The sequence below is a fragment of the Sus scrofa genome, chromosome 12 (genome assembly GCF_000003025.6).
Source record: "Sus scrofa isolate TJ Tabasco breed Duroc chromosome 12, Sscrofa11.1, whole genome shotgun sequence".
In the NCBI taxonomy this organism is placed as follows: Eukaryota; Metazoa; Chordata; class Mammalia; order Artiodactyla; family Suidae; genus Sus; species Sus scrofa.
In genome coordinates this window covers 67729-93967 of record NC_010454.4, presented here as the reverse complement: position 1 = coordinate 93967, position 26239 = coordinate 67729, and the positions used below count along the sequence as shown (strand labels likewise).

The 26239-nt window shown below is 48.2% G+C and overlaps 1 protein-coding gene and 1 long non-coding RNA gene across 13 annotated transcripts in view; one reads left to right on the top strand and one right to left on the bottom strand.

Annotated features, from left to right (window-relative positions):
* The window catches only part of LOC110255247 (zinc finger protein 501-like), a 59167-nt gene extending 38295 nt beyond the window's left edge, over positions 1-20872 (top strand). The window contains exons 2-6 of one of the 11 annotated variants that reach the window (XR_002336882.1): positions 15455-15657; positions 16445-16525; positions 17248-17340; positions 18110-18162; positions 18279-18685. The gene's annotated coding sequence lies outside the window, so the exon portion shown is untranslated. Of the gene's footprint in view, positions 1-12705; positions 13568-15454; positions 17341-18109; positions 18163-18278; positions 18686-20495 lie in introns of those variants that run through there. The other 10 variants (XR_002336883.1, XR_002336879.1, XR_002336878.1 and 7 more) reach the window with 10 other exon arrangements.
* The window catches only part of LOC102167199, a 51108-nt gene continuing 41416 nt past the window's right edge, over positions 16548-26239 (bottom strand). The window contains exons 2-3 of one of the 2 annotated variants that reach the window (XR_001299725.2): positions 18257-18426; positions 16548-17529 (exon numbers count right to left, since the gene is read on the bottom strand). This is a non-coding gene — a long non-coding RNA (uncharacterized LOC102167199). The remainder of the gene's footprint in view (positions 17530-18256; positions 18427-26239) is intronic. The other variant, XR_002336884.1, reaches the window with a different exon arrangement.

The window sequence follows — 26239 nt, the reverse complement described above, 5'->3', positions numbered from 1 at the left end:
GGCTCTGAGGTGGGGTTGATGGTGGGTTGAGCAAGTACCCAGAGGTTTTTCAGTTGTTTTGGTGGCACCTGGCCCTCTCTGCTCCAAGATGGCTCATGTCAGGCAGAGGACACAGGTGTCCCTTCAGCATTTTTGGATTGTCCCCTGGTTGGGTGGCAGTGTGTTTAGAATGCTTGAAGGATTCCCTGGGTTTCAGAATGCTTCCTCTTCCTCCAGAGGCAGGATCCAAGACCCACAAAGCATCGGTGTTGTATCGTGCACAGGCCAATTTCAAGCCCCTGACCATCAGTGCCTTAGTTAGGTGGAAAAAGAGGCCTTCTATTTCCATGTGAGACTCTTCTGTTCTCTTTATACATCTTGTATGAAAACCTGACTTAAAAGCAAGTCAGGTGATTTAAGGCAGGTACATTGATTGATATAAAGAAATCTCTTACCGAGATGCCTCTGGCTTCCTGGGTAAAATTTCTGTCTTCGTCACTGTGGTGGGTTTGGTAAACTCTGTGGCTTGAAAAACATCGATGGCCAGACAGCTCATGCACGTTTCAGGTAGGTCAATAAAGTTAGAAAGGTAGAGGAAAAAAGAGAATGAAAAAAGATAGAAAGAAAATTGGAAATACTTTACAAATGAAGGAATCACATTTGGAAAATTAAGGAAAAAATTAATCATTACACACCTACACACTGTCTTCATAAATACATAAGTGCAGGGATACATAAAAAGGAAGAATGGAAGGTCACTTCTTGGTATGGCATGGCATGATGGGTCAGGGACTGATTGAACAGAGTGGTATAGTGTAGGTTGGCCTCAGGGCTCTGAAAGCCTTTGAAAGAAAACAGCCCACTTGGAAGGGCACTTAGTATTTCTAGAAAGTGGAGGAAGGCAATCTAATGAGCATATTGCCATAGTCAATGCATACTTGGGGACTGCTGAGCCATAAAGGAGGAAAGCCTGAGAGTGGCTATTAGAGCGGATGTCCACAAGGGGGCGCCAGAGCGGCTTCTGAATCCAGGTGCAGCTCCAAGTCCACAGGTGCAGGCCCAGAGGTGGGGTTGATGGTGTGTTGATCTGAACCCACAGCAAGCACCCAGAGGTTTTCTGGTTGTTGCCTGGGAAACTGTGACACTCTTCTCCAAGATGCCTCATGTCAGGCAGAGGACACAGTTGTCTCTTCAGCATGTTGAGGTGGTTTGCAAACCTGGTTGTGCAGCAGAGGGTTTAGAGTGCCTGAAAGATTCTCTGGTTTTCAGAAGGCCTTGTTTTCCTCCAGAGGCAAGAGCCGAGACCCTGGCAGCAACTGTGTTGTCTCATGAGCTGGACATTTTCCAGCACTTGAGCATAGGGGGTTTGGGTATGTGGAGAAGGAGGCTGGTCCTGATAAATGAATGGGGCACTTCTGTGGCATCATGGTGGGCAGCTGTGCTAAACCCTGTGATATTTTCACTCAAGAGACTTATTGAAATTCCATTCTTGCCTTTCGAGATGAGCCTCCCATTTCATCACAGCTCCAGGTTATCTGGTCCTGACTGAAACACTTGGCAGGTATGATGAAGTAAGCAGGGTTGATTAATATCACCATGACACGTCTCAGGGTGTTACCCCGTGGCTTCTTGGTTTAAGACTCACTCCCTGTCACTGCTGTGGCTGTGGTAAGAGCTGCTTTGGAAGATCAAACTCTGGCCAGACATCTCAATTTTGCCGGTGGCACCCAAAGAAATTGATAAATAAAAATAGACATTGAGTAGAATGAGATTAAATGATAGAGAAGTGAATGAGCACATATACATATGTATATATGTATATTTATGTGTATATATATGTACATTTGTATATATGTATATTTCTACAGAGTAGTTTAGGGAATTGATAATGCTGTCTTAAAGCCTCTACTGATCCTAAGCCTAAGCTGGGATAGTTGGTTTTTTTTTTTTTTTTTTGTCTTTTTGCCATTTCTTGGGCCGCTCTAGTGGCATATGGAGGTTCCCAGGCTAGGGGTCAAATCGGAGCCATAGCCACAGGCCTATGCCAGAGCCACAGCAATGCGGGATCTGAGCCACATCTGTGACCTACACCACAGCTCAAGGCAATGCCAGAACCTTAACCCACTGAGCAAGGCCAGGGATCGAACCCGCAACCTCGTGGTTCTTAGTTGGATTTGTTAACCACTGTGCCACAGTGGGAACTCCAGGATAGTGTTTTAAGTACAAATCTGGGGATGTACAGGAGTTTGTTGGATTCAACTTTGGGGCAGAGTTATCTGCATGAACACCTGTGTGCCAGAACATTAATAGGTGTGTAAAAAATAAATAAAAGTGTTAGTATAGGAAAAAATTCCTACAGGTTAGGTAATTAGGTCTGGTCAGATGTCACGTTGCTAGGAATCCTTGACAGGTTAAACGGAGTCTTTTTCCCTCTTTTCTCAAGAGGCAGTCATCTCAGCTCTGACACCTTCTCTGGTGTAAGCTCTTCCGGTGATTTGGGAATTTTTATTTATCATTTATTATTTTCCATTTTCACTGATACATGGTTCTCAATTTCACTTTAACAACAAAGTGATCTATTCATACATGTATATACACATTCTTTTTTTCATAGGATGCTCCCTTGTAATCTCAAATAATTGGATATAATTCTCTGTGTTTCACAGCAGGATGTCAGTTCTTTCCCACTCCAAGGGCAAACTTTTGGATTTATACCCCTGAAATCCCAGTCGTTCGCACACCCTCCACCTCCATCTGTCAACCAAAATTCTGTATTCCAGTTCATGAGGTTTCTTCTGTATTAAGGTACTTTGGTGCCGTTTGTAATTTTCCAGATAGAAAGTGTATCCCACGGTAATTGTCTTTTTCTGTTGGACATATTTAAATTATTATGAGAGTTTTTATTTCCATCTATGATTCTGCTGTTAGAAATTTTCTCTTTTTTATGGATGAGTAGTATTCCATTTGCAAGTGAACATACTCTTCCTAATCCAAATATCTGTCGATGGAGATTTTGTTTCCATGCCTCGCTACTATGACTAGTACTCCATGAATATAGTGGGACAGTTAAGTTTTTTAAAAGAACATATTCCAGATATATGCCCCAGAGCGGGACTGCTGGGTCACAGGGTCGTTCTACATTTATTTTTGGGTTACCTCAATCCTGGGGTCCATTGTGTTTGTACCCATTTACATAACCACCCACACGGTAGGAGGGCACATTCTTATCCACACCCTCTCAGGGTTTGTTACTCGTAGACGTAAAATGATGGCCATTCGAAGAGGTCTGAGGTGGTACCTCAGAATCGTTTTGCTTTGCGTTTATCTCCTAATGGGCGATGGTGATCAGTTTCTCCGGTGCCCATTGCCCTCTGTCTGTCTGGTTTAGGGAAATATCTAATCAGGTCTTTTGCCCGTTTTTCAATTGTGCATGGAATTTGTTTTGCTGTTGGCTGGTGTCAGTTGTTGAGCTGGTAATTTGGAAACCCTAGCCTGACTGGGGCTTTGGGATTCGGATAAAGTGCCTAAGGGTTGTGCATGGAAGGTGGGAAAATGGTGATATTTTGCATAGCGGCTGTGCCAACCCCTGTGTTTTTCTCTCAAATGTCTCCTGATACTCTGTCCTTTTCTTTCCATGTGAGCCTTTTCTCTTCTTTCTATACACCTGGTGGGAAAACCAGGTCGGCTGATTTAAGGCCCCTAGATTGACATATATAAAGAAAGTTCCACCAGGATCCCTCCCAACGCCCTGGGTAAATGATCTGTCTTCATCGCTGTGGCGGGTTTGGTAACCTCTGTGCCTTGAAAATCATCGATCAGTGGACACTTCACACTCGCTTCTGGTGTATATATATTCCTAAAGACTAGCTGAGTTATTTGATAATGAAGGCAAACATCAAGGCTTTCCTGAGCCTACACCGCAGGTGGCCGCGTGTTTTAAGTATGAGCCTGGGGATATACAGCAATGGGAGGGATTCATTTCCTGGGCAGAGCATATCTGCATGCCACACATGGGTGCAGGAACATAAACAGGTAAACAAATATAAATAATTTATTATAGAAATAAATTCATACACACTTGGCCATTAGGTCTGGTTGGATCTCATTTTGCTAGGAAATCCTGACAGGTTCAACGGAGTCTGTTTGCCTGTCGCTTTTCTTAGGAGACGGTTGTCTCCACACAGACACCATCTCTGGTGAACGCTGAGCCGGTAATTTGGTGGGTTTTTTTATCATTTATTATTTTTGCATTATTGCTTATTTACGGTGTTTAATTTCACTTTAACAAAGCGATGCAATTGTTCATGTATGTACATATTCTTTTTCTCACATGATCCTCCGTTTTTTCCAAAAATTGAGCCGTCGTATTTCCCTGTGCTTTACTGAAGGTCCTCATTGCTTACCCAGTCCAATGGCAAGATTTTCAGTCTACTACCCCCCAAATCCCAGTCCTTCCCACACCCCAAACTCCAGTCTGTCAAGCACAAATCAGTTTTCCAGTCCACAAGTTTCTTTTCTGTAGAAAATTTCATGGGTGTCATTTGTCAGATTCCAGATAGACTCGGTGTCCCATGGTATATGCCTTTCACTTTCAGACATATTTCACTTACTATGAGAGTTCCTCTTTCAATCTATGTGGCTGTGAATGGCATTTTTTTGCTCCATTTTATGGCCGAGTAGATTTCCATTGTGTGTATGTAAATCCTCTTCCTAATCGAATATCCTGTCCATGGACATAGAGTTGTTTCAGTCTTGCTATTGCGAATAGTGCTGCTTGAACAAAGCGGGGCATTTAAAAATTTTTAAAGAGTGTATAAATCCTCTTCCTAATCGAATATTCTGTCCATGGACATAGAGTTGTTTCAGTCTTGCTCTTGTGAATAGTGCTGCATGAACAAAGCGGGGCATTTAAACATTTTTAAAGAGTGTTTGCCGGGTATATGCTCAAGAGTCCGATTTCCGAGTCATATGGTCCTCTCACATTGGTTTTTCAGACTGCCTCGATCCTGCGTCCGTAGTGGTTGTAGCAGTTTACGTAACCACCCAACTGTAAGAAGGTGCCTTCAGCTCCACATCCTCTCCGGGGTTTTTATTTGTAGACTTCCTAATGAAGGTCATTCAAGAGGGGTGCCCTCGTACCTCAGTGTCATTTTGTTTGCATTTCTCTCCTAATAAATGATCTTTTTTTTTTTTTTTCTGGTGCTTGCTGCCCTCTGTTTAACTGGTTTAGGGAAATAGCTATTCAGGTCTTTTGCCCATTTTTCAATTGGGATCTTGGTGGTGTTTTTCTGTTGGGTGGTATCAGTTGTTGAGCTGGTAATTTTGATACCCCGGCCTGACCTGGGCTTTGGTATTCAGATAAAGTGCCTGCGGGTTGTGCATGTAAGGGGATAATATGGTGATATTTTGCTCAGTCACTGTGCTAATTCCTGTGCTTTTTCTCTCAAGCGGTCTCCTGAAAATCCATCCTTTTCTTTATATTGTGAGGCTCTTCTCTCCATTCACTTGGTTTAAATACCTGACCTAGAGCAAGGTCAGGTTAATTAAGGCTGGTAGATTCAATTATATAAATAAATCTCTCACCAAGATCCCTCGAGGATCCCTTGCTAAAAGATCAATCTTTCTCTCTGTAGTGGTTTGATAACCTCTATGTCTTGAAAAATATCGACTGGCAGAAAACGCACACATGCTTAAGGTGGAGTCAATAAAGTTAGAAATATGTCAAGAGAGAAAGAGAAAATGAAAGAAAAAATCAAGACTTTATGAATGAAGGATTCACAGTTGGAAAATAAAGAACAAAATCAATTGTTACATACCTACAACCTATCTTCATAAATACATAATTGCAGGGATATATAACAATGGAAGTAGGATATCATGAAATGATGGGTCTGGAGCTGGGTGTTTGAAGTGAGTAGCATCTGTAATATGTTTGCTACAGGGCTCTGAATGCTTTGAGAGAGAAGTAGCCCAGCTGGGAGGTCACTTCTTGATATTTCATAAACCAGAGGAAGGAAACCCAAGGAGCATATTGCCCATGAATAATGCAGCTCCTTGGGCTGTTGAGCCTGTTAGGGGAAGACCTGACAGTGGCTGTTAGAGCAGATGTCCACCAGATGGCCCCAGAGTAAGTTCTGGACCCGATGCAGCTCCAGGCCTGCAGGTGCAGCTCAGGCCACATCCAGCACCTTGATTTTGGTTTTGTTTTCTGAACACCTGTGACTCTCTGCTCTGATATGTCTCATGTCAGGCGAAGGACACAGGTGTCCCTTCAGCATTTTTAGGTGGATTGGGGCCTGGTGGGGTGCCAGGGGTTTTAGAATATTTGAAGAATTCACTGGGTTTTGAAGTGTTTTGTGTTCCTCCTGATGTAGGTGCCAAGACCCATGCATCATTTGTGTTGAATCGTGGCCTGGCCATTTTAAAGCCCCTGCGGGTTGGAGGTTCAAGTATGTGAAGATAGAGGCTGGTGCTGATGAAGGAATGATGGCTTCTGGGGCATCATGGGGGCAGCTGTGCTAATCCCTGTGCTTGTTTCTTTCAAGAGGCCTGGGGCATGTTCTTCTTGCCTTTGGAGATGAGCATCTCTTTTCAGTACAGTGCCAGGTTAAGGAGGCCTGACTGAAACCATGTCTGATTAAGTAAGCAGGGCTGATTGGTATCATCAAGAATGCTCTCAGCGTGTTCCCTCCTGGCTGCCTGGCTTAATAGTCTCTCTCTGTCACTGCTGTGGCTGTGCTCAAACCTTTGATGTGTGATCAGACTCTGGCCAGACAACATTCCAGTATCACGTGTGGCACCCAAATATATTTATAAATGCATAATATACTGAAAGGAATGTGCTCAATTTATAAAGAAGTCAAAGAAAGCATATACACATTCCTACAGTGTAGCTAAGGACATTGGTAGCTAAGGCAATCCTAACGGCTCTCCTGACCCTATAACTTGGGTGGCAGATTTTTTAAAGTACGAGCCCAGGTTTGTACTACAGTGGTGTGGTTTCAGTTCCTGGGCAGACAGTATCTGCATTCAACAAAAGGGTGCAGAGCCATAAATAGGTAAATAAAAAGAAAAATGTTAATGTAGAAATTAATCATAAACCTATGAAATTCTCTGTTTTTGGATGTCACATTGCTAAGAAATCTTGGCAGGTTCAACGGAGACGGTCTGCCTGTTGTTTTTTTTTGTTTGATTGTTTTTTTTTTTGTTTTTTGTTTTTTTCTGAGAGAGGCGTGATTCTGGACCCAGACGTCTTCTCTGGTGAATGCTGAGCCAGTCATTTTTGTGGGCTTTATAAAATCATCTTTAAAGTTTCCATTGGAGCTGATTTATTCTCAATTTCTCTTTAAGAGCAACGTGATACATTTGTACCTGTATATACACATTCTATTTTTAAAGTTGTAGTAATTTTATTTTTTCCGTTATAGCTGGTTTAGAATGTTGTGTCAATTTTCTGCTGTACGCAGATGACCCATTATCATGCTCCATTATAAGTGACCATATATAATTCCCAGTGCTATGCAGCAGGTTCTCATTGACGCTCCATTCCAAAGGCAATAGTTTGCATCTATTAACCCCAAAGTCCCAGTCCGTCCCACTCCCTCCCCCTTGCCAATGGCACAGGTGTCCCTTCAGGATATGGAGGTGGACTGGCAGTCTGGTTGGGTGGCAGTGATTTTAGAATGCTTGTAGCATTCACTGGGTTTCAGAATGACTTGTGTTCCTGCAGAGGCGGGGACTGAGACACACACAGCATCTGTGTTGTATCATCACTGGGCCATTTTCCAGCCCCTGACCATTGGGGGTTTATGTAGTTTGAGGAAGAGGCTGGTGCCCACAAATGAATGAGGGGCTTTGGTGTCATTAAGGTGGGCAGCTGGGCTAATCCTTGTGCTTTTTTCACTCAAGAGGCTTAGGGAAATTTCATTTTTGCCTTTTGAGATGAGCCTCACCTTTCACTACAGCACCAGGGTGTGGAGGCATGACTGAAACCAGGCCTGATGAATTGAGAAGAGTTGATTGGTAGCATCAAGGACGCTCTCAGGGAGTTCCCTTCTGGCTGCCTGGCTCAAGATTCCCTCTCTGTTGGTGCTGTGGTTGTGTTAAGAGCTGCATCGGGAGATTGAACCCTGGCCAGACAACATCCCCATATCGCAGGTGGCACACAAATAAATTTATAAATTAAAAGAAATATAGAAATGAATGAGCTCAGTTGATAAAGTCCTTAATCGATACATATCTGCATTCCTAAAGAGCAGACCAGTGAATTGATAGATGAGGCAATCCTAAAGGCATTGCTGACACTCTAACTCAGGGGACAGAGCCCGATCCTGCTGTTGTGCAGAAGTGCGGTGGACTAAGTACCTAGGCAGACAGTATCTGCATGCCAAACATTGCCCCAGGACATAACTAGATAAGTGAAACTAGTAAATAAAATGCTAATACAGGATTATATTCCTACACACTAAGTAATTATAGCTGGTCTTTTTCACATTGCTAGGAGATCTTGACAGGTTCAATGAATTCTCTCTGCCAGGATTTTTGTTTTTTCCTTAAGAGGCAGGAGTGTGGACATAGACATCTTCTCTGGTGATGCTGAGCCGGTCATTTTAGAATGATTTTATCATTTTTCTCCTTTACAGCTGGTTTATTGTGCTCAGTTTTTCTTTAACAGCAAACTGATCCCTACGTACTTGTATATACATACTCTTTTGCTCACATATCCTCCACCTTGCTCTGAAAAAGGGGACTAGATATAGTTCCCTGGGCTAAGTATCAGGGTGTCATTGCTTACCACACCAAGTGCAAGGTTTTGGATCTATCAACCCCCAAACCCCAGTCCTTCACACACCCTCCCCCTCCAATCCGATAACCGCAAATCTGTTTTCCTGTTCAGAGTTTCTTTTCTGATGAAAGGTTCCTTACTGCCATTTGTTAGACTCCAGATAGAAGGGGTATTCTTTGGTATTTTTCTTTTTTCTTTTTGTCTTTTCTAGGGCCACACTCGTGGTGTACGGAGAGTCCCAGGCTAGGGGTCTAATCAGAGCTGTAGCCGCCGGCCTACGCCAGAGCCACAGCAACACAGGATCCGAGCCGCGTCTGCGACCTACACCACAGCTCACAGCAATGCCGGACCCTTAACCCACTGAGCAAGGCCAGGGATCGAACCCGCAACCTCATGGTTCCTAGTTGGATTTGTTAACCACTGAACCACGACGGGAACTCCCTTTGGTATTTTTCTATCTCTTTCGGACTTCTTTCACCTAGTGTGAGGGTTTCTAGTTCCATCTATGAGGCTGTGGAAGGCATTTTTTCTTCTTTTATGTCTGAGTAGTATTCCACTGTGTACATGTACATCCTGCTCCTAATCCCGTCATCTGTCGATGGACACTGGGTTTGTTCCCTTATTTTGCTATTGTGAATAGTGCTGCATGTGCCTAGCTCTGCCTTTAACTTTTTAAAAGAACACTTTCCAGGTGTATGCCCGAGACTGGGATTGCTGTGTCATGGGTTGTTCTATATTTATTTCTTGTATTTAACTCAATTCAGTGGACCGCAGTGGTTGTACCAATTTAGATACTCACCTACACTGTGGGAGGGCATGCTCTACGGCACACCCAGCTCACCATTCCTTAACTGTAGCCTTTCCAATGATGCCCATTCTCACGGATGTGCGGTGGCATCTCAGCATCCATTTTATTTGCTTCTTTCTACTGCTGAGTGATGGTGATCATTTTTACAGCGCTTGTTGCCCTCTGAGTATCTGGACTAGGGAAATGCGTACTTAGGTTTTTACCCATTTTTCCATGGGGTTGTTGGCTTTATTTTGCTGTTGTGCAGAATCTGTTGTTGGGGTGGTATTTTGGAAACCCCAGCCTGACCTGGGATTTGGGATCCAGAAAACGTGCCTGTGGGTTGTATGGAAGGTTGTAGATGGTGATGGTTTGGTGAGCAGCTGTGCCTCCCTGTGCTTTTCCCCACGTGGTCCCTGAAACCGGGTCCTTTTCTCTCCACGTGATCCTCTTTTGCTCTCCCTATACACTTGCTGTGAGGACCTCATCTAAATCCAGGTCCGGGGATTAAGGCAGGCATATTGATGGATGTAAAGGAAGCTCTCACCAAGATGCCTCCCTGCTCCCTTGGTAAAAGGTTCGTCTTTGTCACTGTGGTGGGTTTGGTAACTTCTTTTGCTGAAACAACTTTAGTGGACCAACAACTCATGCACGCCTCAGGTGGGGTCAATAAATTTAGAAAGAAAGAGGGAAAGAGGGAAAGAGAAAAAAAAAAGAATTGAAGCAAGATTTTACTGTGTGAATGAAGAAATCTCTGTTGGAAAATTAAGAAAAAAAATCATTACTTACCTACACAGCTGTCTTCATAAGTACATAAGTTCCGAGATATATTAAAAGGGAAGAAGGCTGTCATGCCATGATGGGTCAGGAGCTGAGTGTTTGAACAGAGAGGGATGGCATAAGTTGGCCTCATGGCTCTGAAAGCTTTTGAGAGAAAAATAGCCCACTGGAAAGGACACGTCTTGGCATTTCAAGAAATTGGAAGAACTCCAACAAGCATTTTGCCCATGGCCAGTGCAGCCCTGGGGGTCGCTGAGCCAGAAATAGGAGGAAAACATGGGTGTTTCTGTCAGAGCAGATGTCCATGCCACAGTACTTTCTAGACCCAGGTTCAGTTCCAAGGCTGCAGATGCAGGCTCAGTGGTGGGGCTGAAATTGTGTTGGGTGGAAGCCACAGCAAGCACCCAGAGTTTTGGTGTTTTCTGGGCACCCAGGACACTCTGCTCCAAGATGCCTCATGTCAGGCAGAGGGCACAGGTGTTCCTTCAGCACTTGGAGGTGGATTGGCAGCATGCATGGGTGGCAGTGTGTTTAGAATGCTTGAAGCATTCACTGGGTTTTTGAATTCCTTGTGTTCCTCCAGAGGCAGGGACCAAGTCCCAAATAGCATCTGTTGGATCATGAGCTGGCCATTTTCAAGCCCCTGACCATCTGGGGTTTAGATACAAGGAGAAAGGGGGTTGTGTTGATGAGTGAATAGGGGACTTTGGTGGCATTAGCGTGGGCAGCTGTGTTAATCCCTGTGATTTTTTCACTCAAAAGACCAAGTGAATTTTCCTTCTTGCCTTTCAAGATGAGCCTCTCTTTTCAATACGGCACCAGGGTATGGAGGCCTGACCTATACGAGGTCTGATGAATTAAGCAGGGTTGATTGGTGTCATCAAGAAAGCTCTCACAGAGTTCACATGTTGCTGCCTGGCTTAAGAGCCTCTGTCAGTTCTGTAGTTGTGTTGGGAGCTGTATTTTGAGATCAGTCTCTTGCCAGACAACATCCCAATACTGTAGGTGGCATCCAAATAAATTTGTAAATTGAATAGATATGGAAAAGAATGTGCTCTGTTGATAAGTAAGTCAATGAATACATATGTATGTTCCTCCAGAGCGGCTGAGGAGTTAATAATGCAAAGCATAAAGTCCCTCCCAACACAACATCTCCGGTGGGAGAAGGTTTCAAGGACAAGCCTGGGGATGTACAGCAGTGGCATCAATTCAGTTCCTGGGCCGAGAGTAGCTGCAAATCGTAAACGGGTGCAGGGACATAAACAGCTAAATTTAAAAATTGATAAAAATGTTACTATATAAATAAATTCATACACCGTAGGTAATTATGTCTGGTCGCATATCACGTTGCTAAAAATCTTCACGGTTCAACGGAGTCAGTTTGCTTGTTTTGTTTTTTTCTCAAGAGGCAGGAGTTTGGAGCCAGACTCTTCTTTTGTGAACACTGATCCAGAAATACATGGCTTGAGACTGTTTTCCAGAATCGGCCAGGGGTGCCGTTTGACTCCTGGAACCCTCGGCTTCTGGTTGTGAAGGGTACAGGCGTTTACGACCTGTGTCTGCTTTGGGGTGGTCAGTGACCCTGTGCCTGTTCTCTCCGCAGTCTCCTCCTCCACAAGTTCATTATTCCCTCCCACCTGAGCCTCTTCCTCCTCTGCCAACCCCAGTGGCAAAGAACCCAGCCAAATCCAGCTAATGCGTGGAAATTCTGGGTGATCCTTGGTTGCAAGCTGGTTCCAGGGCTGAAGGGTGCTGCCTTATTCAAATTCTACACACAAGAATTCAGAAGGGGTGTATTTTGTTTGAGGTCAGGGCATGGGTTTGGGTCAGTGTGGGGGTAATTGCCCTGGTGACTTTAGCTCGTCATAACCCCACCTATGCGTATTTCAGGAGGCAGAGAGGGAGAGAAGGAAATTTCACGGGCAGGAGCAGCAGGCCGGAGCAGAGCAGGGCTCCACTGAGGGAGGCAGAGGAAGTGCTGGGAGCTGCTGTTAGAGCCCATGTCTCAACAGATGGCACTAGGGCACCAGCAGATTCCCATCTGCAACCTCCCTGGCTGGACCTTCAGATTCAAATATAAATTTGGATTGGACTGGGGAAGCTAAAAGAAGGGCCCAGAGCTGGTACTGGGTTACTGGGCACCTCCAAGTCTCTGGGCAATTTGTCTCATCTCAGAAAAGCCATCATAGTTTTGTCATCACTTGTCAGGTTCAATTCCCACATGGCCCAATGGCTAGGGAATTTGACCGGCTGTCTTGAGTCTGAGTCTCCTCTGTTTGCTTTTGCTTTTTAGGGCATCACTCACAGCATATGTAAGTGCCCAGGCTAGAGGTCGAATTGGAGCTAGAGTTGCTGGCCTGTACCACAGCCACATCAACATGGGATCCAAAATATGTCTGCGACCTACTCCACAGCTTGCAGCAATACCAGATCTTTAACCCGCTGAGCAAGGCCAAGGAATGAATCTGTAAATTTATGGTTATAAGTTGGACTCATTTCCATTGTGCCACTGGGAACTCCTCCTTTGATTGTTTGGAGGCACAACTCTGGGCCCAGAAACACTTGGCTGGCTTTTTGCCCGTACAGTTTGCTAGGATCGGGCTGGTCCGTGTGAAGCTGAGCTTCCCAAAATATGTCTTTATGGTGGTGAAAGCGCTGTGGCATCCCAGTTGTTTGGGGCACAGGCTGTGCTCATACCCATGCTCTTTCTCTCTAGAGATTTCCTCACCCTTTTCCTCCCTTCCACCTGAGACTCTTCATCCTCTGCCAGACACCGGTTACAAGGAAGCTACTTGCACCCAGATAACGTGAATGAAGGCTGGTGGTCCTTGGATTCATGCTGGTTCCCAGGGCTTAAGAGTGCTGATTTGTTCAGAGCCTGCTTGCATGTCTAATTAAGTGGGGTCACTGATTTCAGTTTGTGTGGTGATGTCATGGGGGGGTGTCTTGCCAGAATGTGAGATAGTCATACCCCAACCTGTAGTGTGTTTCACTGCTCCAAAGGGAGACCAGCAAGGACATCCTGCTGGCAGGTGCCCCCAGCCAGAGGAGACCAGGCTTCTGCTGAGGGAGGCAGAGGAAGGTCTGGGAGATGCTGTTCGAGCACGTGTCCGCCAGAGGGCGCCAGAGCAGAGCACTATGTACCTGCTTGTTTGTATCTCCGGGCTCAGAAGGAATTGGAGTTTCGCTCATGGATCTTCAAGGGTGATTCCTGGAGCCTGGCACTTGTGTTCTTGGTACTTCTCACCCTGTGCTCAATTGGCCTCAACTCATTGAGGGGACAGAGTTCTGCCACCGCAAGTCTAATTGAATTCCAGGCTGGTGAGGTGACCACAACATGAGAGAAATGGACAGGCTGCCTGGGGTCTGGGTGTCCTTTGCTTGTTTGGAGGCAATTTTGGACCCAGAAACACCTGGCTTGAATGTTAGACATGCAGCCCTTTAGAATAATCCCGGTGGGGAGTTTGGCTTCTGGTCATGAATGCAGGGTGCACCTGTGGTGGTCTTCTGGGGGTGGGCTGTACCCATGGCTGGGTTTTTCTCTCCAGAGAGTTGCACAACCTCCATCTTCTCTCTGCACCTGCCTGAGTTGCTTCAGCCTCTGCAGGACACACATTTGAAGGCAGCTGTCTAAATCCATGAAGGTGAATCACAGCTGGGTTTTTAGGATTCCAAGCAGAATCCCAGGGAGGAAGGCTGCCAATTGAAAGCCTGCTGCCCTGACATAAATAGCAGGGTTGCTGATTTCAGGGAGTGAGGTAAAGTCAGGTGGGTTGAGTGGCCTGGCCAACTGTGAGTGAGCCATGCCCCTGTATATCAGGCATTTGAATGTGCTGAGTGGGAGTGGAGTCAGAACCCTCACTTGCAAGTGCTCCAGACAAGTGCAGAGCAGGGTTCTGCCTTGGGAGTTAGAGGAAGGGCCGAGATTTGCTGTTAGGGCCCCTGCCCACCAGATGGTGCCAGAGAGACCGCAGAGTTTCCACCCCACCCAACCCCCACCCCTCCACAGCTCCACGGCTGCATCAACTGGCTCAGATTCAGGGTGGAGAGTGATTGGTGGAGGCCCAATATGTTCACAGATCTTTCCCTTTAAGTGCATGTTTCAATGGACCCTGTGGCCCAATGTGCCTCAACTCAGAGAAGGAGTAAGGTTCAGCCACCCCATCTCAGGTTCAGTCTCTGGACAATCGCGAGGCCCAACGCCTAGTTTGTCAGGCTCCCTAGGGCCTGAGGGCCCTTTGCGTGTTTGAAGTACAACACTGAACCCAGAAATCCCTGGCTTCAATCTTGTGTCATGAAGTGGTTTGGAATCAGGATGCTGTGAAATTTGGTTTCTGGAAACCTGGGCCTTTTGTTATGAATGCAGCATATCAATGCGTTTGTATAATGGGGTGGGGGGGGCAGGTCTCAGCCTCTCCCTGTGCCCTTTCACTCTGGAGATCTCATCCTCCTTCTTCCCACTTCACCTGAGCCACCTACTCCTCTTGGGGGGACCCTTGTGCCAAGGAACCTATCTTAATCCAGATCAAGTGAATAAAGCCTGGGATTCTGGATCTCAAGGTGGGTGCAGGGCTGAGGGGTGTTGATTGAGGCCAGCCAGCTCTGTTGACTTACCAAGTGGGGTGTCTGATTTAGGGAGTGGGATGGTCTCAGTTGGGGTGAGTGCCCTGGCTGACTTTGAGATAGTCTTGCCCTGTGCATCATGCATTTCAGTGCACTGAAAGGGAGAGGAGTCAGGAAATCAGACTGGCAAGATACCCAGGCCAAACTGGTGTTCTGCTGTGGGAGGCAGAGGAAGGGCTGGGGTGGATCTTGGAGCAGATTATCACCAGGTGGGGGCAGAGCACCAGCAGAGCCTCTCCCCTGAGCTCCCAGACTTCACCTCCAGGCTCAGAGATGGGTCCTTGCCACCCCAAGGAGGTGCCCAGAGCCTTCCATTTTGGTGCACTGTGCCCCTGCCCTCTGGCCATCACATCTGTGGCTCAGTTCCTTCCTGGTCAACTGTCCCAACTGATGGAGACTTTGACAGACTGGCCTGCGTTCTGAGGGCCCTCTGACTGTCTGGAGGCAGATCTCTGGGTCCACAGGTACCTGGTTTGAGGCTTGGGTGTGCATTTTTCTAGAATCACGATGGAGTGCAGCTTGACTTCTGGAAAGATGGGCTTCTGGCTGTGAATATTACCAGAGTTTCAACATGGTGGTTATTTTGGGATGTACGGTGCTGGTCCTGGGCCGTTTCTCTCCAGAGATCTCCTCCACAACCCCCTGCTTCCCTCCCGTGTTAGACTCTACTGAACCGAGTGACAAGGAACCCACCCAAATCCAGGTGATGTGGAAAAGGTTGGGTGATCTTGATTTCAAGCAGGGTCCAGGGTTGATAGTTGCTGACTGATTCGAAGACTGCTCACTTGATTTCAATAGGGGTGGGGGGGGCTGATTTCAAGGAGTGGGGTTGTGTCACGCCTGTGGGTAATTGCCCTGATGCCCTCGAGACAGTCATAACCTACTTGTCATGTGTTTCAGTAGGCAGAGAGTGAGAGGAATAAAAAGTCTTGCTGGAAGGTGTGCCAGGCCAGAGCAGAGTTCTGCTGAGGGAGGCAGAGGAAAGGCTGGGAATTGCTATTAGAGCACATGTCCACCAGATGGTGACAGAGAACCAGCACAAACTCCCCCTCCCCTTGCCTGAGCCTCTGCAGCTCCCTGGCTGCAACTCAAGACTCAAATATACGTTGGAGATAGGTTGGTGGAAGCCCAGTGTGGTGCCCAGAGCTGGGGCCTGGTTATAGGGCATTTCCAAGTCTCTGGGCAATGTCCCTCCTCTCAGAAGAGGGGATGGAGTAATGCCATCACATCTCAGGTAAATTCCCTCACCGTCCAGTGCATAGAGAGTTTGACAGGCTGTCTTAAATTTGAGTCCCCTTTGCTTGATGGAAGGCCCACCTCTGGACCCAGAATTCCCTGGCATGAATTTTGGCTATCCAGTTTGCTCATGTCAGGCTGGTCCACAGAGTTGAGCTTCTAGAAAGCTGGCCTTCTGGTTGTGAGTGTACTGTGTCAACCCAGTGCTTTTAGGGGGCAGGCTGCACTCATGCCTATGCTCTTTCTCTCTCCAGGTCTCCTCAAACTTCTTCCCTCACACCCGAGTCTCTTCCTCCCTAGGAGTCTCCTGGTGCATGGAACTGACCAGAAACTGGGTAATGTATATAAATCTGGGTCATCCCTGGCTTCACGCTGGATCCAAGGGCTGAAGGGTGCTGGTTGATGTGGAGCCTGCTCTCATGACTTACAAAATGGAGGGGATTTCAGGGTGTGGGGTGGTGCTGTGTTGGGTGAGGGTCTTGGCTGACTGTGACAGTGCACCCGACAGGGAGAGGAGGAAGAATATCATGCTGGCAATTGCCCCAGGCCAGGGCACACCAGAATTTAGCTGCGGGACACAGAGGAAGGTCTGAGAGTTGCTTTTAGAGGACATGTCCTCCAGAGGGCGACAGAGCACCAGCAGAGCCCGCTGCATCTCTCTGCATCTCTCCAGGCTCAGATTGGATTGGAAAGGGACCCATGGAATCCCAAGGAGGGGCCAAGAGCCTGGGGTTTGTTTTCGTGGTGCCCTGACACTGCAGCCCAATGGGACTCCATTCAGTGAGGGGATGGAATTTTGCCATCAGGTATCTGATTCCATTCCTGCCAGTCAGGCAGCCAGAGTATGAGTGAGTTTGACTGGCTCTCCGGGGTCTAAGGGTCCTTTCTTGTTTGAGGCTGGACCAGAGAAACCTGGCTTGAATCCTGGACATGCCGTTTTCAAATCAGCCTGGCAGGGTGTTTGAAGTCTAGAAACCTGAGCTTCAGGGTGTTAAGGTCGTATGTCTTACGTGTTCAGGGTGTGAGCTGTGCTTATGGTGTGGTTCTGTCTCTCCAGGGTTCCCCAAAGCCTCTGCCTGCCTTCTGCAGCTGAGCTGCTTCAGCCTCTGTGGGACACCCATTTGAAGGAACCTGTCCAAATCCATGTAAGGTGAGTCACGGCTGGGTTGTTTAGGAGTCCAAGCTGAGTGTCGGGGAGGAAGGCTGCTGATGAAAGGCTTGCTGTCCTCACTTCAATAGGAGGGTTGCTTCTTTCAGGGAGTTGGATAAAGTTGGGTGTGGTGACTGGCCTGGCTGGCTGAGATTGGCACTCCATCATATGTAGTGCATCTGAGGGAGTCTAGAGGGATATGGGTATGAAAATCACATTAGCAAGAACCCCAGGCCAGGGCAGAGCAGGGTTCCTCTGTGGGATGTAGGGGAAGGGCTGGATGTGCTGTGAATGCCCTTGCCCACCAGATGGCGCCCTAGCAGAACCTCTTCTGCATCTCCATGACTACACTTTCAAACTCAAATTTATGGTTGGAGGTGTGTTAGTGGAAGCCAAAGAAGGGCCCAGATCTGGGTCTGGGTTCTGGGCACCTTCGTCTCTGGACAATGGGCCTCATCTCAGGAGATGGGACATAGTTCTGCCATCTCTCTCCAGTTCAAGTCTACATGGCCTGGTGCCCCGATGGCTAGGACATATGACAAGCTGTCTGGGGTCTGAGTCCCCTGCTTGGTTGCATGCACAAATCTGGACCCAGAATTACTGGCTGGAATGATGGCTGTACAATTTGTCAGAACTGGCTGGCCCACGTGGAGTTGGGCCTCTAGAAAGGCGGCATTCTAGTTGCGAATGTACTTTGTCAACCTGGTGCTTTTTAGAAGGCAGGCTGTGCTTTTTTCTCTCTAGAGATCTTGTATTTTTTCCCTCCCAGCTGAGACTTCCTCCTCTGCCAGACACATGTTCCAAGGAAGCTCCTGCAACTAGGTAAGATGAATCAAGCCTGGGTGGTCCTTGGTTTCTATCTGGGTCCCAGGGCTGAAGGGTGCCGATTGATTCAGAGCCGGCTGAAGTGACTTACAGAGCTGGGTCTTTGATTTCAGGGTGTGGGCTTGTGTCGTGAAGGTTGAGTATCCAGGGTGACAGTGAAGAATCCATACTCCCACCCAAGAGTGGATTTCAGTGCTGAGAGGAAGAGGAGGAAGACATCTTGCTGGCTTGTGCCCCAGGTCTGTGCAGACCAGAGTTTTGCTGTGGGAGGCAGAGGAAGGGCTGAGAGTTGTTATTAGAGCACATGTCCACCAGAGGGCACCAGAGCCCCCCATCGCCTCTCTGCAGCTCCCTGTTTGTATCTCCAGGCTCAGAAGGGGTTGGAAGAGGGACGCATGGAACCTCAGGGAGGGGCCCAGAGCCAGGTGTTGGTTTGCATGGTGCCTCTGACACTGTGGCCCCATTTGCCTCAATGCAGGGAGGGGACAGATTTCTGCCATTAAATATCTAATTCAGTTCCTATCTGGCCGGGTGGCCCCAAGTTTAGGGAGTTTGATAGGCTCTCGGTCTGTGTGTCCTTTACTTGTTTGGAAGCAGAACTCTGGACCCAGAAACACCTGGCTTCAATGGTGGATGTTCAGTTTTCTAGAATCAGCCTGGTGGGGAATTCGGCTTCTGGAAAGCTGGGCTTCGGTGATGAATGGGGTGTGTCTGTGCTGTTGTATTTAGGGTGGGGTGGGCTATGCACATGGCTGAGCTCTTTTTCTCCAGAGATCCCACAACCCTCATATTCCACTGCCCTGAGCCACTTCCCTCTGCTGACACCCGTTTGAAGGAAGCTCTCTCCATCCATGTAAGGTGAATCACAGCTGGGTTGTTTAGTGTTCCAAGGTGAGTCCTGGATAGGTAGGCTGCTCATTCAAAACCCGCTGGCCTGACTTAAATAGGAGGTTGCTGATTTTAGGGAGTGGATAAATGTGGGCGGGGTGAGGGGCCTGGCTGACGGTGAGACAGTCCTCCCCACCCGTCATGCGTCTGAGTGTGCTGAGAGGGAGAGCAGTAAGAAGCCACCTGACAGCTGCCCCAGGCCGGGCAGAGCAGGGTTCCTCTGTGGGAGGCAGAGGAAGGCTGAGACTTGCTGTTAGGGCCTCTGTCCACCAGCCTGAGCAGAGCACAGCAGAGCTCCCCGACCCCCCCTACTCTCACCACCGTGGCAATCACCAGGCTCAGATTCAGAGAGCAAAGGGCTTGGGGGAGGCCCAAGGAGGTACTTTGGGTACTTGGTGCCTCCTGTGCTGCTGCCCAATGTGCCTCAACTCAGAGAAATATTAAGGTTCTGCCACCACATTTCAGGTTCAATCTGTGCATGATTAGGTCACCCAATGGCTAGAGAGTTTGACAGGCACCTGGGCCTGAGTGCCCTTTGCTAGTTTGAAGTACATCACTGACCCAGAAACCCTGATTAAATCTGGATGTACAATGCTGTAAACAGCCTGGGGTGATATTTGGCTTCTGGAAAGCTGGGCTTTTGGTCATGAATGCAGCACATCCATGAGGTGGTGTTATGGTGGTCAGGCCTCAGCCTCTCCCTCTACCCTTTCTCTCTAGAGATCTCCACATCCTCCTTCCTAGTCCACCTGAGCCTCTTCCTCCTCTGTGGGGGAGCCTATGCAAAAGAATTTACCTCAATCCAGAGAACATGAATGATGCCTGGGAGGTCCTGGGTCTCAAGCTGGTTCAGGGCGATGGGTGCTCTTTGATGGCCAGTTGCTTCTGTTAACTTATCAAGTGAGGTGTCTGATTTCAGGGAGTGGGGTGGTCTCAGTTGGGGTGAGGACTCTGGGTAACTTTGAGATAGTCCCACCCCACCCATCATGCCTTTCAGTGCACTGTGAGGGAGGAGACTTAGGAAATCAGGCTGGCAGGAGGCCCAGGCCAGTGTAGACCAGGGTTTTGCTCTGGGAGTCTGAGGAAGGGCTGCAAGTTGCTGTAAGAGAAGATGGCCACCAGATGCACCAGGCACCAGAGTGCCCCCTCCCCCTGGAGCTATGCGCCTTCACCTTCAAGACTTGAGATGGGTCCTTGGTCCAGTGCGCCAGTGGCTAGAGAGTTTGACAGGCTAACTTGATCTGTGTCCCCTTGGTGGTTTGGAGGCACAACTCTGGACCTAGTAATACCTGGCCTGGATTTTAGCCCTAAAATTTGCTAGTCAGGCTGGTCCATTTAAAATTGTACTTGTAGAAATGTGGCCTTCTGGTTGTGAATGCAGTGTGTCAATACAGGGGTTTTGGGGCCCAGGCTGCACTCATACCTGTACTCTTTCTCTCTAGAGATCTCCTCAAGCTTTTTCTTCCCTCCCACTTGATGCTCTCCCTCCTTGGCCAGACACCTGCTGCAGGGAAGCTACCTCAAGCCAGGTAACTTTTATAAAGGCTAGATGGTCCTTGGGTCCCAGAGTTCAATGGTGCTGACTGATTAGGGGCCTGTTCACATGTGTTACAGTGTGGGGTCATTGATTTCAGGGTGTGGCTTGAGTCCTGGCTGAGTCTAAGATTGTCATACTCTAGCCCGTAGTGTATTGCTGTATGCTGAAATGGAGAGCAGTAAGGAAGCACCACGGACACTGCCCCAGGCCACGGCAGAGCACACGTTTGCTGTTGGAGGCTGAGTCAGTGTCCGAGTTGCTGTTGGAGCACATTCTGGTCAAAGAGCCTAGGAACCCAAGGGGCCTCCTCTCCTTCAGGCTGAAATACGTGGCTGCTGCTGGGTGGGGGACCCCATATCAGTGCTCGGTGCTGAGCTGTGGCTACTGGGCACCTCTTCTTATCTGGCCGTTTTTTTTTCACCTCATCGTGTCCACATAACCTGTGATCACATCTTTATTTCAAATTCAGCATGCTTTCTGGGAAATGGCCAGAATTTGGCAGACTCTCTGGGCTCGTGTGAGGGGAAGGCACATCCCTGGCTTGAATCTCGAATGTGCAGTTTTCTAAAACCAGGCTGATATCTCATCCTCTCCTGTTGTGTATTCAGTTCAGAGAGGAAGAGGACAATCACACTGGTCCATGCCCAAGACCAGCGCTTAAAAATTACAAGCCCAATATTTAACACTTTTGTGTTTCTGGGCCCAAAGCTCTGCCTCTGGAGAAACAGGGCAAGCTGACTTGTGGAACGTGTCACTCTCTTGCACCTGGGGCACCTGATCAGGCTGGACCTGCCCATCAGATGCTGAAGGCACAGCTGTGTCATTTCACTGAGTCAATTTGGCCAGAGCATTAGAGGTGCCCTGTTTCCAACGCCAAATCTATAAGCATGTTCTGAGTGTTCCAACTCCTTCTCCAACTGCATCTCTGAGCCTGGAATTTCAGCCAGGCGTCTGCAGAGGGGCTTTGCCTGGGCTGGGGTTTAGCCTGGTGACCATCAGTTCTAACACCGTCTCTCAGCCCTTCCTCCTGTTTTTCAACCGCCCTCGAAACTACACTGGCCTTGGGCCCAGGAAGCTCCATTTTGTTTCTCCTCAGCTGGGAAGCTCAATGAATGCCATAGGCACTGGGTCTATTTCTCAGTCTCCCACAGTTCTCACCCCAACCTACCCCACCTCAATACATAAAAACCTCTGCAACACCACCCATTGGGTACCGAGAGATTTCTTTAAATCAGTCACAGCTGCCTTCACTCTCATGGACTTCCTTTAGTTCTGCTCCTTGAAACAGAAATTGCAGACAGGAAATAGAGGTTCAGAAGGAAGTGGAAGAAAGATATCTGGGGAAAACTCCTGAAAGTTAAAGCACAGGGAATCCTGTCTTTTCCCCAGTATAGCACAACTTTCACAAGCTCCATTCATGACCACTGGCCCCTTTGGACACATGATGCCTTTACAGAGGCTGCAGGTTTGGTGGTTTCAAGGCCAAGACAAGCCAGATATTGTGGGTCCAGTGTCCTTGCCCCTTGAGAAACAAAAAGCAAACCAACCACAGAGAACACGTCCACCTCTCTGGCCCCTGGACAACCAGAGCTGGATGGAACTACCCATCAGATGTAGAAAACACATCTTTCTGCTCCTTGGTGTGAGTCAGTTTGTGCCAGAGAGTCATCTTAACACATCCTAGGGCTCCCATTAACCCATCTTTGCACCACCATCCAGGGGGCTTCAGATGGGCTTTGTCTGTGCTCTGGCCCCTTCCGGAGGCCGTCTCCTCTAACACTGACTCTCAGCCTTTCCTCCAGTTTCCCTCAGCGGCCCCCCAGGACTATACTGGCCTTGGGCAGCTGCCAGCCTGATTGAATTCCTCCTCACCTTCTAAGCCAAGTGAAGTGCCCAGAGAGAGGGGTGAATTCTCTCAAAGACTCCCAGCACGCACCCCAACCAACCCCAACTTAATGCCTTAAAACCCTCTGTTTTCCCCACCCACATGTTCCATGAGAGCATCCTTTCAATCGATTACCCTACTTTAATTCCTGAGAACCATCCTTTAAGCCTGCTCCCTTAACAGGGGCTGGGGACAGGAAAACAAGGCCCCAAGGGAAAGAGAGGAGGGAGTTTGGGGGAGGGGTCTTGAAGCACAAATCCTAGCGAATTGCCAGTCACCCAATCAAACCAGCACCACTTTTATGTGCTCTATTCAGGACCATCAGTCCCTTTTGTCAGCTGAAAACCACATGGAGTGGGAGGCTTGGCAACTGCAAGGCCAAGATTCAAGACAGACATTTGGGGTCCAAAGAGTAATCTTACCCCAGAGAACCCGTCACACTCTCTGGCCCTGGGCCACCCAGGCAGGCCAGAAATGCCCATCGGGTGCTGAAGGCACAGCTCTGTCCCTCCCTGAGGTGAGGTGACTTGGGACAGAGTATTAGAGGCACCCTGTAACCAGCCCCAGGTCTATGAGCAGGTACTGAGTGTTCCGACACTCCTGCAACTCCACCCCCGAGTCTGGATGTGCTGCCAGGCAGGTACACGTGGTCTCTGCCAGTGCTGTGGTGCGGCCTGCTGACCCTCTGCTCTGACTCCATCTCTCAGCGCTTCCTCCTGGTTCCCTCAGCAGCCCCTGAAGGCACACGCTCCTTGGGCCCTGGCATCTTGATTTCATTGCTCCTCAGCCACCCAACGCAATGAAGTACCCTGGACACTGGGGTAATTCTCACAGCCTCCCAGAGCACTCACTCCATCCTAACTGACCCCAATACATTCAAACCCTCTGCCTCCCCACCCACTGTGTCTTGAGAGGTTTAAATCAATCTGCTTTCATTCACAAGACCTGTCTTAAAATCAGCTCCTTATGATACAGAGGTAGAGGAAAAAAAAAAGACTCAGATGGAAAGAAAAGTTTGGGGAAACATCTTGAGGAAAAAAATCCAGTGCTTCTAACAGCCACCCACCAAAATGTTCACAACTGTTCTGAGCTCCATTCATGACCACCCCCTTTTATACATGGCAACTTCATGGAGGCCAGTGGCTTGAAAATTTGTAAGTTCAGAACCAAGACAGCTCTTTCTGAGTCCAGAGTCCTGCCTCTGAAAAAACAAAGGATGTTTTCCTTCTAACAACACCTCTCAGCTCTCACTTCTGTATCCCTCAGCAGCTCAATCGGACATGCTGGCCTCAGACCCTGGCAGCTTGATTTCCTTCCTCCTCACCCTTTTAGCGCAATGATGTGCCCAGCAGACAGGGGCATTTCTTTCTCAGTCTCCTGGAGCCCTTACCTCAGCCTGCTCCATGCCAATACATTACATTTCTCTGCCTCCCCACCCATGAGAGCCTTGCTTATTTCAACCACTCTCCCTTACTTCACGACACCCGCATTTAGGTCTGCCCAGAAACATGGGTTAGAAACAGGAAGAAAGCTCAGATGGAAAGCACGGTTAGAAATGCAGGTAGAACTCTTGAGGGACAAAGTACATAGATTGGCACATGTGCCACCAAAAAATCGCCCCTTTAACATGCTCCATTCACAAACATCCACTGAATATTTCTTTTAACATAACAACTTCACTGAAGCTGGAGGCTTGAAAACGGCAAGCCCAGGATTCAGACAGGCATGTCAAATTCAGGGTCCTGCCTTTTGAGAAGGAAAAACCAATATGACCCCAGAGAACTTGTCAAACACTCTGGCCCCTGGGCTGCCTCATTGGGCTTGACATGCCCAGCAGATGCTGAAGGTACAGGTCTGTCCCCTCCTGAAGTTAGGCAATTTAGGCCAGTGCAGACCCTGAAACCAACCCCAACACTCTGGGCACCTCTTGGTAGTTCTACCAACCCATCTTCAACCTCAGCTCTGAGCCCGGAGGTACAGCCAAGAAAGTGGAGGGACCTGCCTGTGCTATGGTGCCATATGTTAGCTCTCAGCCCTTCCACCTATTTCCCTCAGCAGCACCACCCCAGGTGGGTTCTGTATTAGCCTTAGATCCCTGCCAGCTATATTTCATTCCTCCTCATGCTCTGAGTGTAATGAAGGGCCCTACAGACTGGAGTGCTTCTCTCTCAAAGTCTCCCTGAGCACTCAGACCAACCTACCCCACCCCAGTCCATTGAAACTCTCTGCCTCTCCACCCAGTGGGTCTTGAGTGTCTTTGGATCAATCATTCTGCCTTAATCACAAGAACTGCCATCAGGTCTGCTCCCTGTAACAGGTTGGAGACAGGATGGGCAAGAAGGTTGTTTGGTGAGAACTTTGAGAGAAAAAGCAGAGATTAGTGCAGCAGCCCAGCAAAACCCACTCCTTTTCCATGCTCTGTTCAAAACTATGAGCCCATTTTTTTTACATGACATCTTCATGGAAGCTGGAGGCTTAAATATTGCAAATCCAGGGTTTAGGACAGATATTTTTTGTCCAGAGTTCTGCCTCTTGAGAAACAAAGGGAAATCCATCCTTAGAGAACTTGCCAAACTCTTCATCCACGAGGGCAACTAAACTATGATGGAAATACCCACCAGAGGATGAAGGCACACATGCTTCCCCTTCCTGAGATGAGGCAATTTATGATCGAGTGTCAGAAGCACACTGAATTATCCCAACTCTCTGAGCATATCCTGGGGTACTTACCAACCCAACTTCAACCCCACCTCTGAGCCTAGAGGTGTGGACAGGGAGCTGCAGATGGGATCTGCCTGTGCTCTGGTGCCGTCTGGTGGCAGGACCCTCTAATGACAACTCTTCACCCTTCCTGTTTCCTTCAGCAGCCCCCAAGAGGGCACTGGCCTTAGGCACCTGCCAGCTTGATGTCTTCCTACTCACATTTAAATGCCACGACTTGCTCTGCAGACTGGGGGTATTTCTCTCTCAAACTCTCCCAGAGCGCTCACCCCAATGGAACCCACTACAATACCTCAAAACCCTCTGCCTCCCCAACCACTGGGTCTTGAGCACTTTCCTTAAATCAATCAGCTTTCTTTCCTTCATGAAACCTGCCTTAAAATCTGCTCCCTATCAGAGGTTGGAGGCCAGAAAAAAAAAAGGCTTAGGGGCAAACAGAAGAGGGAAGTGTAGGGAAATGGCTTGAGGGGAAAAGCACAGTGATTCAAACTGCCAGCCACCAAAATTTTCACATTTACAAGCTCCGTTCAGGACCACCAGCCCTTTTCCAGATGACAACTTTACAGAAGCCAGTGGCTTGAAAACGATAATTCAAGGATGCAAGACATATTGGTGGGTCCATAGTCCTGCCTCTTGAAAAACAAAGGCTGGTCTGACCCCAGAGACCTTGGAAAACTCTCTGGCCCCTGGGCTATCTGATCAGGTTGGAATAGCCAATCTGATGCTAAAGGCACACTTATTTTTCCTTCCTGAGTTGCGCTAATTGGGCCAGAAAATAAGAGGTGCCCTGAAATTAGCCCCACACTCTGGGCAACCAACTTTCACCCATCTCTGAGCCTGGAGATGCAGCCAGGAGGTGCAGGTGGGCTCTGCCTGTGCTCTGGTGCCACCTGGCGGCCATCTGCTCTAACACCAACTCTCTGCCCTTCTAGCTCAGCCCCCTGGGGCTGCCCTGGCCTTGGATACCCCCCAGCTGGATTTGTTTCCAGATCTGCTTCTCAACCCAAGGAGATGCCCCAACAGACAGGGTCATGACTTTTTCG